At 36.3% G+C, this 16,793-nt stretch overlaps 1 long non-coding RNA gene across 1 annotated transcript; it reads right to left on the minus strand.

Moving 5' to 3' along the window:
• Nucleotides 1-658: 658 nt before the first annotated feature.
• LOC112620683 lies at nucleotides 659-16,440 on the minus strand. Its single transcript, XR_003118568.1, has 3 exons — nucleotides 16,381-16,440; nucleotides 8,371-8,494; nucleotides 659-887 (listed from the first exon to the last, which is right to left on the minus strand). It is a non-coding gene; the product is annotated as an uncharacterized LOC112620683 (long non-coding RNA).
• Between the last annotated feature and the right edge of the window lie 353 nt (nucleotides 16,441-16,793).

The raw sequence follows: 16,793 nt of genomic DNA on the forward strand, positions 1-16,793 counted from the left end.
TTCCCAACTATTGCAACCAGCCTTGCAATCAGATCATGACAAAATGCTGCTGGCTGGGATAGGCACATAGAAGCCCTTTAACTCTTCTCTGTCTGCGATTTGAAATTTATACTTGCCACCTCAGAAGAAGAAAACTTGCCTTTTAATTATACTACAAGGTAGAGTAAGATAAGCATCATTAAGAAAAGTACAAAATGCTTCAAGAGCACAGATCTCACGGGCTCTCAAGGCACCCACACCTGCCTCCTCTCAATGTCTTTCCTTAGCCATTTGACAAGGAGTTTTAGCAAAGAGACCCTGACAAACTGCCAATAATCTCTTATTTGTTATCTACCTGTTTTGCTTACTGAAGCAGCTAGTCTATTCCCATTCCCTTTTCCTTTGGGGAAAAGCTATAGTTTGATAAATGCTAAGCCTCTACCGTGATTCTGTGCATGAAGGAAATAAAAGGCTGGCTAGAAATTTCCTGGATTCTTCATCTGGGTCAAGCTTTGTGATAAAGCTTATGCCATAAACCAAATGGTTATTTTTATAATGATAATTCTTGGAAGGTAGAAGGCAGGGAGGTAGGGAGGTGGCAAACTCAGCAACTAATCATGATCATTACAATTCAAAGATGTAAAGACCTTTCTGACCAACATATATCCATTCAGTTCCCAGTTCCAGGTGGAGGATGTGCTTGGAGGGGTCGACACTTGTGAAGACAGCAGACCTAGCTGTCTTCACGGTAACTTGATGGAACATCCATTGTTTATGTTAATAATTTATGAACCCAGTGTATTTGAAACTAAGGGAGAACTTAATATCTTATCAGTTGATATCCTCCAGTTTCAGAGTGTTGTGCTAGCCAGTTCAGAATGTGTCTTCCAACAGCTTCTTGTTTTCCTCTGGAAATTAGAAGCAATTTTATTCACGTCAACATTTACCTTTGGCCAGTTTCTAGGTCAAAGTTGTTAACTTTGTCAAAAATATCGGTTCATGTCCATTTTAATTCCTTTTTAAAATGTCTTTTTAATATATCTAATGAAATAAAATCATCTACCTTTAAATTATTAGTATCACAGTATTCCTTACAAGTACCTTTAGTATAAAAATGAATTATTATTATTATGTCCAATAGTGTAGATCTTACAACGTACATGTAAAAGCTTAAATATCTCCCAAGCAGATCAAGCTCATTGTGGTCAAAACCAAACCCAAAATGTGTTCTTCCACTAGTGTTTCTTGATCCATAATTTCACTTCCTCTATCTTATTGCTTATGCAAGAAGTTTATAAAGCATCCTCACTTTTCCCTCTCTATCTCACACCCCTCACCACAACATTAATCATCAGGGTCCATTGATACGATTGTCCAAAATCTCTTCATTATAAACTTCTCACCATCCTTCCTGCCACAAGCTTGTTCAATCCATTATAATCACAAAACCTACTAGCTCGTCCTCCCAATCCTCTTTGTCACTTGTCTAATTTATTCTCTAAACTGCAAGCAAAGTTAATCTTAGGAAATCTCAAATCTTTTATTTCACTCCCTACTTAAAATTCTTTCATGGTTTTCTCCATCACTTATGATCATTGTTTAACGTCAGCTGGTAGGCTCGGTGTGACCTGAACCCTGTCTCCTCTTTGCCTCTGCACCAGCCATTTATCCCCTCGCTCTCATGTCTTGGCCACACTGACTGGCCCAAGCTCTTATCCACCTCAGGACATTTCCACGCACTGTTCATTGCCTGGATCACCCTTTAATTTTAACTAAGCTAACTAACTTTAATTCATCCTATAGATAACAGTTAAAATGTTATTCATTCAGGGAATAATTTCCTCCCCATCCATCCTACCCATAAACATACTTTTAATTAGGCCCCACAGTTCTGCTTCCAAAGTACCCACAATATTACTTCATAGGTCAATTCACAACAGTAATAACTTGTTTAATATTCGTGTTCCTTGCTATAATGACAGCAGATAAACTTAATCCACCAATCCAGGTGTGCAAGAAATAAGGCACTGTTTTGTTTTGTTTTTTCTTTCAAAATTAACTTAAATCTAATCCCTGCTTAATCAGCTTAAATCTAAATCCCACCAATCTGAAGAGAGTTTTAATCCCAGTGATTACCGGGCTCCACCTCTCCCATTTGCTTAGTGCCATGAACAATCTGAGTGGTATGTCTTATTCTGTCCTAAAGCACTGCACTACAGAGGTCCATCCTGTTTGTGGTTCTCACTGGTTTCTTCAGAGAAGCCCATTTTCCATTCTCACATTTTCTTTCCTAGCACCTATCAGCTCTGTTCTATGCTTGGGGTCTGGGAATGTTTTCTGGGAGTGGGAATTCCATGGCTTGAGAACAGCCTTTCTGGATGTTACTTCTAGGTTGCCATTGCCCAAAGACGCTGCCAAGGAAACAGGGCAGGGCTATTCTACTAGTGGGCCCAGCAGTCTCTGCCCCCACCCCAGTCCGAGGCCTCTCCAATCTTCCTTGGAGACACTAAAGATGACACTCCTATTCTCGCTTCTCCACTTGCAGTGAGTATAGTCTTTTCGAAAAAGCAGAAAGGTTGCTTTCAAAAAGTTTCTACCTTCCATTCTGCAAATGTCTTTGAAGCAAAAAACAAAAGTTATCTGCTTAAACTAAGAAGGAACAGAAAAATACAGCAGAAAACAAACAAACAAACAAACAAATGAATGTCTAGAGACAATTCATGTGGGCAGCACTTGCTCAAATAATGTGCCCAACATTTACGTATATTGAAAGAACGACTGGATTTGAATTAACTCGCAATCCTGTTAATCTGTTTGACATGTCTTTGTATATGTTGACAGGCCTGTATACATGTATAGAGAATTTTATAGAGAAGGAGAAAGAGAAATGTGAGCTGATATTTATGGCCAGCAGAAGAGCAGCCTTTCTGCTTCTTGTCCTGCCTATCATAGGACCACATCTAGTTTCAGCTCCATGTCAGCTGTGTACTGCAGACACCACCACCATCGGCTTGGCAAAATAAGAGAAAAATAAATATTCTCTCTATATGACATGAATCCCAGTATGCCTTTTCCACAGGCGAATAATAGTCTGTCTTCCCCTATAAGGTGGACAGGGAGTGTAAATGTTTGGAAGGTAGAACAAGACTGAATTTGACCTTTTTCCACACGTGAAGTAGAATTGAGAGTTTTAGGTACACTCAGAGTGTAAATCAAGCAAGCTGTAATAGAATCACACACTACAGTGTTTAGATAACCTTCCTTTCAAATAGAAAAAACACATTTCCACTTCTCCATTCCGAAGCTGAGATACATTTTGAAAAATGAGAGATCTATTAGCCTTCTTTATAAAGGGGAAAGAGGAAGAGAAAAAGGTTTTCGGCTGAATTTCTTCTTATTTTTGCAGGAGACATCCAGCAATTGTGTGGTGCTTACAGAAATTTCATGCAACTCTCTAAGGCTACATATTGTCTAATATACGGTTGATACTTAAGAATATCAAATAAAAAAATCATTTCTTAGGAACTGGGCTCTCTTTCAGCTTGAACATTTGGATTTTGCAAAATGTATTTATACCTCCCGGCGCTGAAGTCGATCTGGACTTTGGCAAGTTACCTGTCCTACGGAACTGGCTCTTTTAAGAACAAGCCCCCAGCTCCAGGAAGCACATTTGCTCAAATGTAAGCGGGCTGCAATTCAAGCAATTTGCTCCCTAACCACCTTGTAACAATCTTGTTTCTGATTCTGTGTTCCTTCTCCAGCTCCCCTCCTACTTTGGCCCTGAAGATTGTGAAGATTGAAGCACGATTTTATCTGCACTTCAGAAATCCTTTTCATATCCCATTTCTGGCTAGCGTGCTGCCTCCTAGACCACTAATTCCATGGACTGTTAATCTGTTAAAGGATTCCCCATCTTGCAACAGACTCATATTTGGCTTCCACAGATACCTCTGACCACTCATGGCTCCATTTTTAAATGAGACTTAGCCCCAATCCTAAACTGCCTGGATCAGATTGCTTCATCTCAGAATCCGAATCTTTATCAAAGAGTTCTGGTATTGTATTTCTAGTTCTAAAAGAATCCCAGGATAGCAAGACACAAGACTAGCCCACTATAGATACCCGGGCCATCATTCCTATCGAATTCATTTCAATCATTGGGAAAGTCAAGTTCTTAAACCAAGATATTCAGTCTTCTTTAAGCAGACGCTTTCATTTAATAGTTGAGGTAGCAAAGTATCATTCTTTTGTGGCACGAACTCCAAAGACCAGCAGGAAAAATGCTGATACCCTTTTATTCTAAGGATGTAGAATACACGTTATTTAGGTGCTCAGCTAGACATTTGCATCCAGAAGCATTAGATTTAATGACACAGTCAACACGTAGAGGCACATCTCCACTCTCCTCATGATAAGGAAGCATGCTTTCTGGTGTTACAGAAGCTGTTTCTTGACACATTACCGCAGGGAAATGCCCCCGAATTGCAATTACCAAGTGAAAGCCACATCACATAAGCTATCTGACAAATGAGGAGAAAATCAGGTCACAGAGCATTACTGGAGAGAAAAATAACATCAAAGTACTCAACCATAAAATTATAGCTGAGAATGCTGTCATAAGTCAGCACCTCTAATGAAAACAGCAAGTCTAGCAATTGTTGCTCAGGTACCCGAAAGGCAATGTTCTACAAGAGTGATGGTCACCCAGAACATCAGTGCTCTCTTTCAGTTGGCTGGTCCCCAGCCTCACCTTCTTCTACCCAATTTGGACCACTTGACCCCACCTTTAGCTTCAGGACTGTTACATCATCAGAAACCAAGCCTAGACTCAGCGATGAGGACTTTAAGAAATTCCTGAGCAATATTTGGATGTGACATTCATTCCAGGCCTGACCTCACCTCTCATAAGATGCACATTCATAATTATATCTGGATATTTTTCTTCTGCTCACTCAAATTGTACAGTCTGGCTTTTGAAACCAGATGGGTTTAAGTTTCTTCAGTGAGGAAATTGTAATATCTGACTTTTTGCCTATAAAGTGTAGATAAAATATTTACTTGCAGAGTTGTTATGAGCATTCACTGAGATGATAAATGTGAATGGGTCTAGCACAGGGTCTAACACATGGTAAGTGCTAAGCCTGCTGCTTTTTAAAATTCCCATACTACAATTCTTGAGTTTCTTTTTCTGCTTTCAGTCTGATGTCTTATTTGTTGACATTATCAATAGCTTATCTCAAAAATTATAATTTTAATTTTTTAAATTTTAATTCTAAAATTTATTTTTAATTTTAATTAAGCATATATTCTTCTGGACATGCACTCTAATACAGTAGCCACTAGACACATGTGGTTATTTAAATATAAATTTTAATTACTTATTTTAAACAATATTTTAAAATTCGGTGCCTCTATTGTACTAGCCAGATTTCCAGTGCCCAGTGGCCATGTGTGGCCAGTGACTATTATATTGGATAAAACAAATACAGAATATTGTCATCATGGCAAAAGTTCTTTTGACAGCTCTGGAAGAGACAAAATCTAAGGAATTTGCTAATATATGCTATTACTTTTCTCTGAAGTATTTAGTTACCTTTTCCTTAATGCATTAACAAATGAGACAGGAAGTTGTAGCCAGAGCAATCAGGCAAGAGAGAGAAATAAAAGGCATTCAATAGGAAAAGAAAAAGTCAACTATCTCTCTTCACTGATGGTATGATTCTATATCTAGAAAACCCCAAAGATTCTGCCAAAAGTCTACTCGAACTAGTAAATTATATTAGTACAATTCAGAATACAAAAATCTATGTAACATATCTATACACCAATAATGTTCAGGTGGAAAGTCAAATCAAAAACATGATCACATTTACAATAACCACAAAGAAAATGAAATACTTAGGAATACAGCTAAGCAAGGAAGTGAAATATCTCTATAATGAGAACTACAAAGCACTGCTGAAAGAAATCAGAGATGATACAAATAAATGGAAAAGCATTCCACGTTCACAGATTGAAAAAATCAATGTCATTAAAATGGTAATACTGCACAAAACAACACTGGAGAGAGATTTAGTGACTTAACACTATTCTTAGCAAATTAACAATGTCATTCCTGATAGAATTAGAAAAAACTACTCTAAAATCCGTATGAAACCAAAAAAAAAAAAAGCCCCAATAGCCAAAGTAATCCTAAGCAAAATGTACAAAGCCAAAGGCATCACACTACTTGACTTCAAACTATATTATAATGATATAATAACCAGAATAGCATGGTATTGGTACAAAAACAGGCACGTAAACCAATGGAACACAATAGAAAACTTAGAAATAAAGCCATACACTCACAACCATCTGATCTTTAGGGAGGCAAACAAAAACAAGCCATGGGAAAAGTCCTCCTTATTCAATAGTGATGAAATAACTGGCTATTCATGTGTAGAAGAATGAAACTGGACCTTTACCTTTTACTATATACAAAAATTAACTACAGACGGTTAAAGATTTACGTGTAAGACATCAAACTATAAAACTCCTAGAAGAAACCCTAGGAAATACCCTTCTGAACATCAGTCTTGGCAAATAATTTTTGGTTAAGTTACCAAAAGCAATAGCAATACAAACAAAAATTGACAAGTGGAATCCAATTAAACTTATGAGATTCTGAACAGCAAAATAAACTATCAATAGAGTAAACAGACAGCCTACAGAAGGAGAAAATATCTGCAAACTATGCATCCAACAACAGTCTAATATCCAGAATCTCTAGGAACTTAAAAAACAAATTATCCCATTTTTCAAAAATGGGTGAAGGACATGAACAGACACTTCTCAAAAGAAGACATACAAGTGGCCAACAAACATATGAAAAAAATGCTCATTATCACTAATCATCAGAGAAGTGTAAATCAAAACCACAATGAGCTACAATCTCCTACCAGTCAAAATATCTATTATCAAAAAGTCCAAAAACAACAGATGCTAGTGAGCTTGTGGCAAAAAAGGGAATGTTTATACCATTGATGGGATTGTAAATTAGTTCAGCCATTGTGGAAAGCAGTTTAGAGATTTCTCAAAGAACTTAAAACAGAGCTACCATTCGACCCAGCAATCTCATTACTGAGATATACCCAAAGGAAAAGAGATCATTATGCCAAAAAAGACACATGCACTCATATGTTCATCAATGCACTATTTACAATAGCAAAGACCTAGAATCAAACTAAGTGTCCAACAATGGTGGATTGGATAAAGACAATGTGGTACATGTACACCATGGAATACTATGCAGCCATAAAAAGGAATGAAATCATGTCCTTTGTAGAACCATGGATGGAGCTAAAGGCTATAACTCTAAGCGAACTAATGCAGGAACAGAAAACCAAATACTACATGTTCTCACTTACAAACGAGAGCTAAACATTGAGCGCATATGAACATAAACATGGGAATAACAAACACAATGGACTACTAAAGAGGGGAGAGACAGAGGGAGGCATGGGTTGAAAAACTACCTATTGGGTACTATGCTCCTACTTGAGTGCAATATACCCACATAACAAACTTGCACATGTACCCCTTGTATCTAAAATCAAAGTTGAATTTTTAAAAATGAGACAAATGGTCCAGAGGCCATCTGCTTCTACAACTCAGGTTTTTAAACTAAAAATTGTTCATACTTCCTGTGGTCATATGAAAAACAAATCTTCTATTCTCAGTTTAGGAAACCAGTGTATAAGAGGAATTAACTTGGGACTTAACTGACCTTTAGAAATGTAAATCACATTAAATGTCCTTGGAAGATTTTCAAATATTTTCCCTCAAAAATTTAAGAGTGAGCTAAATCTTCCCAAAGATTGGGTCTCAGAACAGTGCCAATGTCTAATACTTTAGGTACAATTTAATAGAATCCATATTGACTCAGAGTAAATCTTTGTTCCAAACTCTTTAAATTATATGATTCTTTGATACTTTGAAGTGAAGCAGACTAGACAAAGCACTCACAGGTTTCCCAACTTTACTGCTGGTATCTTTCTGTTGCTACCTCCAAAAGGTCATGTTCTGACCTTCAAAAAGCTTTCCCTTTTACTTCTCTGGGAACCCTTTCTCCAGAGCAGTCACCAGCTTAGAGTGCAAATCTACCCCCATTTAATGGAGAAGATGGTGTGGCATGAAATATAATGTTTGCCATTATTCACTATTAGTTCATTCAATCAGCAAATATTATTGAGTACCTCATATGTTCCAGACCCTTGGCTAAATGCTGGGGATATGGTGATAAACAAAATAAACATGACCCTTCTTCTGTGGTGCTTATGGATGAATATAATAGCTCAGTTCGACTTAGATGAATAAAATTATATGACATATTAAGTTGTTTTATTTTCTTACCTTCAGACTAACTGATTTGTTCTTCTGTAGCCATGTTCAGAGGAAGGAACACTGTTCTACAAGCATCTCCATATTCAAGTCAAAATTACATTCTCCAAAGACACCCAATCCTGGTCTTACTCAACTAGCCACCAATTTGGGCTAAGTCACCAAGATGGCAAATATCTCATAAACCAAATTACTTGGTGTAGGTGTCTGAATTAATCTGAGAAGCTGTGCTGAGAAGGGCACTGAGGCTACATTTAAGTGAGACTGGAGAAAGTGTTGTGGTCTACTAGCAATATCTTTCCATGGGCTCAAGAAATTAGAGTATGACAAGTATGCTCAGTTATTTGCATTACTTGGGAGAAAACTCGGAGGTGATGTGGAGAGGTGTAATTCCAGATTAGGAAAGCAGGCAAGGGCCAAGACATAGAAGCATGGAAAAGTATGACTTGTTCCTCAAAGGGCAAGTGGTCCAGGTGAATGGAATGCCGGGTGGGTGGAGATATGAGAAAAGGGCCAGTGAGGATGTGTGGGCCCAGACTATGGATGACCTTGAATATCAGCCATCAAGTTCAGATGATTTGTCTGTGAAATTATCATGTGGTTACCAAATTTTGGTGATTCCCAATCCGAATCAAAGTCACATTCTTTCTGCTACTGGTTTTTCTATAATAAAAAGCTCTCTTTCTCCTCTAAACTTCCTTCTAACCAAGGCATCTGTTCACACATAAATTATCTCGTTATCATTAAAGTTAACATTCTTAAAATTCAGCTCTAAATTGGATGGGCTCTATATTTACGGAGAACTAAATTTCAGAATAACCAATAAAACAAGGTCAGTTATGTAATTAGATTGCTGACATAAAGTCCTACCCAAGCTCTTTATGAGAACTATGTTAAGATAGATACTTATAGCTCAGCATGTGCTTTTCTTACTCAAAGTAAAGTTGAATATGTATTTAGTGCACAAAGGATAGAATAATAAAACAGTACGATAAAATCCTGTTCTCTCCAAATGTTTAATTTCTAGTTTCTATGACATAAATACCTAAATATTCCCTGAATGATTATGCAAAAATAAAATCTCTTTTCCCCCCACCAACATATCTATGTATGTGTGTGTGTACATATGTGTATGTGTGTGTAGGCTAAAGATAAGACAGTAGAAACTAGCTATGAAATTACCAGTGAACAATTTACTGCAATGTCTAGCATATCATTCTTATAACTGTAAAATTACTTAATGTACTGAAGTGTTAAGTTATATAATGCCTACAATTTATATAGTAGAGGTCTGTTCATCTTTAAAAACGCATACACTGTATGAAGAGGATAATAGTACTTATAGATTTCAAATTGAAAGGCAAATGAAAAAAGAGACTCATGGAAAAAATAATGGCTCAAATTTATTCTGTCAAACAATATTCTCAGGATACAGAATGCAGTCGAAAGAACTGAATATTTGTCTATCTCTGCCCCCTTGTGGTGATATGTGCCTCTCAGGTAAGGTAAGCAAATTTTTGCAGAAGGAAATCAAACACTTCAGGTTTGAAAACAGACATAAGAAAGAGTAAAAATAGAAGTAAATTATTATATTTAACACGGAAGAGAATAATTTTACTTCCATCGGTGTGTGTATACTTAATATAATATCTGTGGTTAAATTTTAAGAGCTACTGGACCAGAATAGTTATAAATGTGAAATGCTAAATTCGCCTGAGACAGAAACAAATAGCAAAATTATGGTTAACTTTTATTTTAGATCTTTGAAGTGTTGTAATGGTAATTACATAGAGATACATTTTACCCAGAAACTATGTAGGATTATATGATATATGTCATTCAACCACAATGATGAATGTGTATTGAAGACCTTCTATATGATGGACACTTGATTAGATCTCAGGGAAAAAAAGTCAGTACAGTCCTTGACCTCATGGATTCTATGCTTTATGAAGAGAAGAAGACAAGGTACAGATAATCACAATAAAAAATTACAATCTCAAGGTAATGTGTGAAGGAAGAGAATATGGTTCTCTTATATATAACTAATAATATATTTATTATTCTATTAATAATAATAAATAAATATTAATATATTTATTTATTAGAGCTAATAAAAGAAACAGATCTAGCATGGGAGGCTAAAAGGAAGGCAAGAGTGAGAGAGGCTGTGAATATATGGGGGCAGGGAGTATATGGGAATTGTCTGTCTGCTCAATTATGCTGTGAACCTAAAGCTGCTCTAAAAAACAAAGTCTATTTTTAATAAAGGAAGAAAAGCAAGAGGGAAAAAGAGGCACAGCGTGCTGGGATAGGCAGGAGAAGGGATGCACTAGAAGGTATACAAACAAAGCTCTGGGCCAAACAGTGGCAGAGCACATTCCAGGGCCTTACAGTCAGTGGCTGGAGCCCAGAGAGGGAGAAAGGTGTCCCAGGAACATGGAAAGGTGTTCAGAAGCCAAAGCTTGCACAACCATCTAGGTCATATGATGAATTTAGGTCTTTGGGAGTAATAGGGAGCTATTGAAAGGTTTCAAAGAGTAGGGCAATATAATCTGTATTTTAGAAATATATTTTAAATTTCTTAAAATAAAATCTTAAATGAGGATAAAAGAAGACCAAAGAATATACTACTTTAATTAAATGTCTGATACGGTTTGGCTCTGTGTCCCCACTCAAATCTCATCTTGTAGCTCCCATGATTCCCAGGTGTTGTGGGAGGTACCCAGTGGGAGATGATTGAATCATGGGAGTGCGTGTTTCCTGTGCTCTTCTCGTGATAGTGACTAGGTCTCACGAGATCTGATGGTTTTAAAAATGGGAGTTTTCCCACACAAGCTCTCTCTTTTTGCCTGTTGCCATCCATGTAAGATGTAACTTGCTCCTTCTTCCCTTCTGCCATGATTGTGAGGCTTCCCCAACCACATGGAACTGTGAGTTCTCCATTAAAATTATTTTCTTTGTAAATTGCCCAGTCTTGGGTATGTCTTTATCAGCAACGTGAAAACGGACTAATACAATGTCCATTCATACATGTAGTGAATGCTTACTAGGTGACAGCCTTTGTTCTAAGCTTTTAAGTTTAAAAATGTAATGTTCACAATTCCAAAATGTAGACAATAGACTATAATAGGAGTTTCAACAAAAGATAATGGTACCTTGGACTAGAAGCAGGGTAATGGAAATGAATGGACATTTGAAAACATCTAGAATAACTAGTGACGGGTTGATTTTTGTTTCTGGCTTATGCTACTGGAAGGATGGTGGCCATATCCTAAAAAGAGAATCCTATGACTCAGGCCTGTACTCCCAGAACTTGAGAGGCCAAGATGGGTGGATCATTTGAGGTCAGGAGTTTGAGACAAGCCTAACCAATATGGTGAAATCCCATCTCTACTAAAAATAGAAAAATTAGTCGGGCATGTTTGCAGGTGCCTGTAGTCCCAGCTACTCAGGAGGCTGAGGCAGGGGAATCTCTTGAACTCAGAGGTAGAGGTTGCAATGAGCTGAGATCGTACCAATGTACTCCAGCCTAGGCAATAAAGAGAGACTCTGTCAAAAAAAAAAAAAAAAATTCTAAAGAAGAACAAGTTTGAAGAGTTGGGATGGCAGGAACCAGAAGGGAAGAATATACTTACATTCAGTCTTGGAAACACTGAATTTGAAGAATTTCTGAGACACCTAAGAGCAGATATGGGCCAGGTCTAGGAGGGAAGAAAAGGTCAAGCCAGAGCAGCTTAAGAAACCTCAGTTATAAAAGAATAAATGACTATCACTTAAGAAGACTGCTGATCATCTCAGGGGGAAAAGAAACTTCAATTTCACAGAAGAAGTTACGGAAATTGGAGAAGTTGGGAGTTTGGGAAATTTGCTGGTGGCAAATAAGCAGGGAAAAATCACTAAAAATCAGTTCACTACATGGCTTATTTCCCGAAAACCAATCCATCAAACATAGTGACTTAACAAAAATAATCTTATGCATTTTAAGAGAAATATTTTGATTTGATGACTGAATATAAAACAGTACAGATGTCATAAGTAAAATCTTAAGTTTCACGTAGAAATTACTCATTTATATTGATTTTTATTCTTTTTAAAATGTCATTTTTTATTGAGTCAACCTTTTAGCATTCATATGTTTTCATTTACAGTATTTTTAATCTATTTATGTTTTATCTATTTTTTGTATCTTTTTCATTTGGTCCATTGTGGTCATTTTTTTTTTTCTTTTTTGTGTGTGTGCTTTCATAGAGAATCATTTGCAAATTACTACCAACCAAATCAAGATACCTTAATTGTTCCTTGATAGAAAACACATTTTTAGTTTCTTTTTTTTTTTTTTTTTTTAAGACAGAGTCTTGCTCTGTCATCCAGGCTGGAGTGCAGTGGCGCGATCTCGGCTCACCGCAAGCTCCGCCTCCCGGGTTCACGCCATTCTCCTGCCTCAGCTTCCCGAGTAGCTGGGACTACAGGCGCCCGCCACCGCGCCCGGCTAGTTTTTTGTATTTTTTAGTAGAGACGGGGTTTCACCGTGTTCGCCAGGATGGTCTCGATCTCCTGACCTCGTGATCCGCACGTCTCGGCCTCCCAAAGTGCTGGGATTACAGGCTTGAGCCACCGCGCCCGGCCCACATTTTTAGTTTCATGTGAGATGTGATGGTTTAAGCTAATTCTGATTCTTTTGAATGAATTTAAATTTTAATTCTAAATTTTATTTAATTAAAAATTTTTCTTTCATTAAATTTTAATTTAAAATTCTGAAATTCTGATTTATTTTAGTGCTGTGAATTTAAATTTAAAGTTCAATCTCTTAATTAAAGTTTAATTTAATCTTAAACTATAAACACTAGAGATATAAAAGGAAAGCTGGTTTGCTTTGAGGAAGTGGCAAAAGAATAAGGAAAACACATAAAGTTTACCAAAATAGGAAATGACATTCAGAGATAACTGAAACTATATCTGAGGTAGATAAGAAGTCCCATTACATATAAAATAACCCCCTCAAAGAAAAAAAAAAGCTGAAAAACAGCTTTTGCCTTGAGAAATTTTAAAAATAAAACTGATTCTTTAGCATTTACAGATTTTTTTTGCCAGGTTCTCAGGTTGGGTTTAACCTTAAAAAGTTAATATCCAGAAAATCATATTTCATCATTGGGGACCAAATTTAAACATCCTAATCACTTTAACTATTACAACTATTTGGGATAAACTAATACATTTGGTGAATCTGATCATTTGGTGAATGACCATTCAGTGAACTGGTTCTTTAGCAGATATATTTTTAAATTAGGAAGGATCCAATTCACTGTCACAAAAACAGCCTTTCCTTTCCCAAGACTGCCACAAGTCTAGAAGGGGAGATTAACAGGCAAAGACTTAAAAACTTTTTATAAATATTAAGAAATGAGCCAAGTGCAGGGCACTCTATAGTAGCATAGGAGGGAGGGTAGGTGAGCAGCCAGCTTGACCTCAGGAAACTTCCCAAGATTCACACTGGTAATGACAATATAGCTGATTATTGAAAGAGTTTTCCAACCAGAAAAGGAAGAAAAAGACATCATTTCTCAAAGCATGAAAGGGCATGCTATTTTCTGAGAATGGCAAATAATATTGCATCAGCTTTTGATGCACAGGAGGCATGAATAATGGCAATTGGTAGCAAATGATGATTTTAAAAAGCCTATCACGTACATTTAGGAAGTATATTTAGGAAATAAAATTTTGCATTATTATCAAGACTTAGAACTTGACTGCATTTAGCAGATGAATGAAAAAGCAGATCCCAAGATGATGTGCAATTTCTAATTTGGACAAATAGACAAATTCCTGAGACAGAGGAGTTCAGAGGAAGAAATGTTAGAAGGAAAGATTTTAGAGGGAGAAATTATAAGTACAGTTTTATATATGTTAAATGTGAGGTGCTTATGTGGGATCTAAATTTAGAATCTCAACTTGAAATTGATGAAACAAATATGGAATTCAAAAGAGATGTGTAGATGAGATTTTCAAAAGACTAGGAATGAGTAGCATATATAGCAATTGAAACTGTAGGAGTAAAAAATATTATAAGCAGAATATTTAATGTTAAAAAAAAAATTTTAGGGATAGAACCCTGAGGGACACTAGCACTCAAGGAACTGTCAGAAGAAAGAGTCCCTAAAGTTAGACTGAGAAAGAGTGGCTAGAAAAGTAGTGTGGCATGTAACGAACTCTCCTCTAGTGTTCTGAGGAAGAGAGAGTGGTACAGAACTAAATATTTCAGAAAGGTTGAATGATAATCCAAACCAGGAAGCCTCCAGTGGATGTGTTACTAGAAAACAGAGGCATTTCATTGGATTGGTGAGAGCAGAGGGCTTGAAGAGTGAAGGTCAGGAAGTTGAGACAGAAAGTGAAGATAATGAAGAAGGAAGTCAAGTTTCACGGAATCGTTTTTCTCAAGATTGTAGGGATATGTTCACGTTTAAATGCAGATAAAAAGTGAAAATAGAATGAGAGAGTTTGAAGATCTACTTGCTTTTTGAGCAAACTGCTTAATTTTTCTCCTCCCAATTCTTTAATCTGAAATATGGAGATATGAAACAATGTCTACATCATGAGATCTAATTGTATAATCCATGCAGAGCTTTGCATATTACCTGGTATATGCTAATTACTTAATAAATACTGGCTAATATTAAATAGCAGAAAGAATAGTATTGAAACAGGAGAAAGGGAAGAGAATGTGGATTTGGATCCATGTCTGTGTGTACATTCAGCATTGGGAGATGTACAGAGTTTCAATCTCATAATCACTATCTCTCTGTCAAGAAAGAGGGGTAGTGGATTCAGAAGTTTCTGAAGTGAATTAAAAGGATTATATTTGGTAGTGGATTCAGAAGTTTCTGAAGGGAATTAAAAGGATTTTATTTCTCATATCTATATGAAGAAGGAAGGAAGGGAATAGACTAAAATTTATCATATCTCTTTTATGAGTCATGAATTAAAATAAGTGTTTTGTTTATATTATCTCATTTAGTTCTCAAAGTAAGGTAGTTATTATTCCCATTTCACAGATACACAAACTGAGGTTTCTGTATCAAAGTATTCTGTGGTAACAATAGACTCAAACAATGACTCAACATGGTATAAGTTTATTGCTTGCTCTTCAAACAGTCTAGTAGAGTAATAGGGCTCCTTCTCCATAGTCACTGAAGAACTCAAGTCGATAAAATGCTCTGCCACTTTCAACAATATGGCTTCCAAGCTTGGCACAGTCTTCTCCAGCCAGGTGGAAACTAGGAAGGGTTTTCTTTTTTTTTTTTTTTAATCTTCATTGTTGTATTTGGCTTGTTTATTTGTTTGTTCGTTGACCAGAAAAATGATATGGGCCAGACATAGAAGAAATACTCATAAGTTCTGTTCATATTCTCTGACTAGAAATTAGCCACATGCTACAAGTAACAGTCTCTGCCAGTTTGTTTATTTGTTCGAGGAAGCTTGAGAGCAGGGAAGAAGATTATGAGTTTATTTTAGAAACATTGCATTAAAGTTTATATGTTCAAGTGGAATATTACCTATAGAGGTACAGCTTAAGAGAGAACCTCAATGGAGTTTTGAGGAGAACCCTGAGGTGTAAAGCAAATAAGACCATCAAGCATTGAAATAAATAAGGTTGCCAAAAAAGATATTATACTAGCCATAGAATTGCAATATTTCCGCAGACAGCACTAAGAGAATCCCTACCTACTACCTAAAAAGCTAATAAGGATAAAATGGGAAAATAGGCCTCGAAATTGCTAAGCAAATACACTAAATTACCATTCCAAAAACTACAGTAAAGAAAGAAGAAGTAAGAATGGGTAATAATTGATAATACTCTGTGGCTTTCTTCAATCTTCTTTTATTTTCTATCAGTAAAAGCATTTGCTATGCAACTAAATGCCACTAGTAAATGAGACAATATTGCTCAAACTTATGTGGGCTATTTAGTAACCAAAAAAAATTATTGGTGCTGCTGGCAACAAGCTGATAATCTATACTTACTTTTTCTATTGTGTGTGAATCATTTTTCTAATATATGTTCATGTCATATCTCTGTTAACTCTGTAAGCAAAAATGCAAAGGAAGTTAACAAACATTCCAACAAACAAAACTCATAGCCTTAATGGAAATAATGCACAACCCAACAAAATCATACAATTCTTGTAGAACAAACTCTTCCATGAATATCTAATATAGTAAAAAGAGCAAAAGACCTAGATTCTTGCTCTAGCCATGTAAATATCTGAATAATTTGAGGAAAGTCACTTTTCTTTGAAGGGCTTCACTTCTTCCATCAGTAAAATGACCCAAGTTTGAACTAGATTAGATTCAATTTACCAAACATTTATTGAACATCTATTGTTAAACTCTGTGCCAAGTACTGGGCATATAGAGATACTTATGATACAATCCCT

The sequence above is a fragment of the Theropithecus gelada genome, chromosome 1 (assembly GCF_003255815.1).
Source record: "Theropithecus gelada isolate Dixy chromosome 1, Tgel_1.0, whole genome shotgun sequence".
Classification (NCBI taxonomy): Eukaryota; Metazoa; Chordata; class Mammalia; order Primates; family Cercopithecidae; genus Theropithecus; species Theropithecus gelada.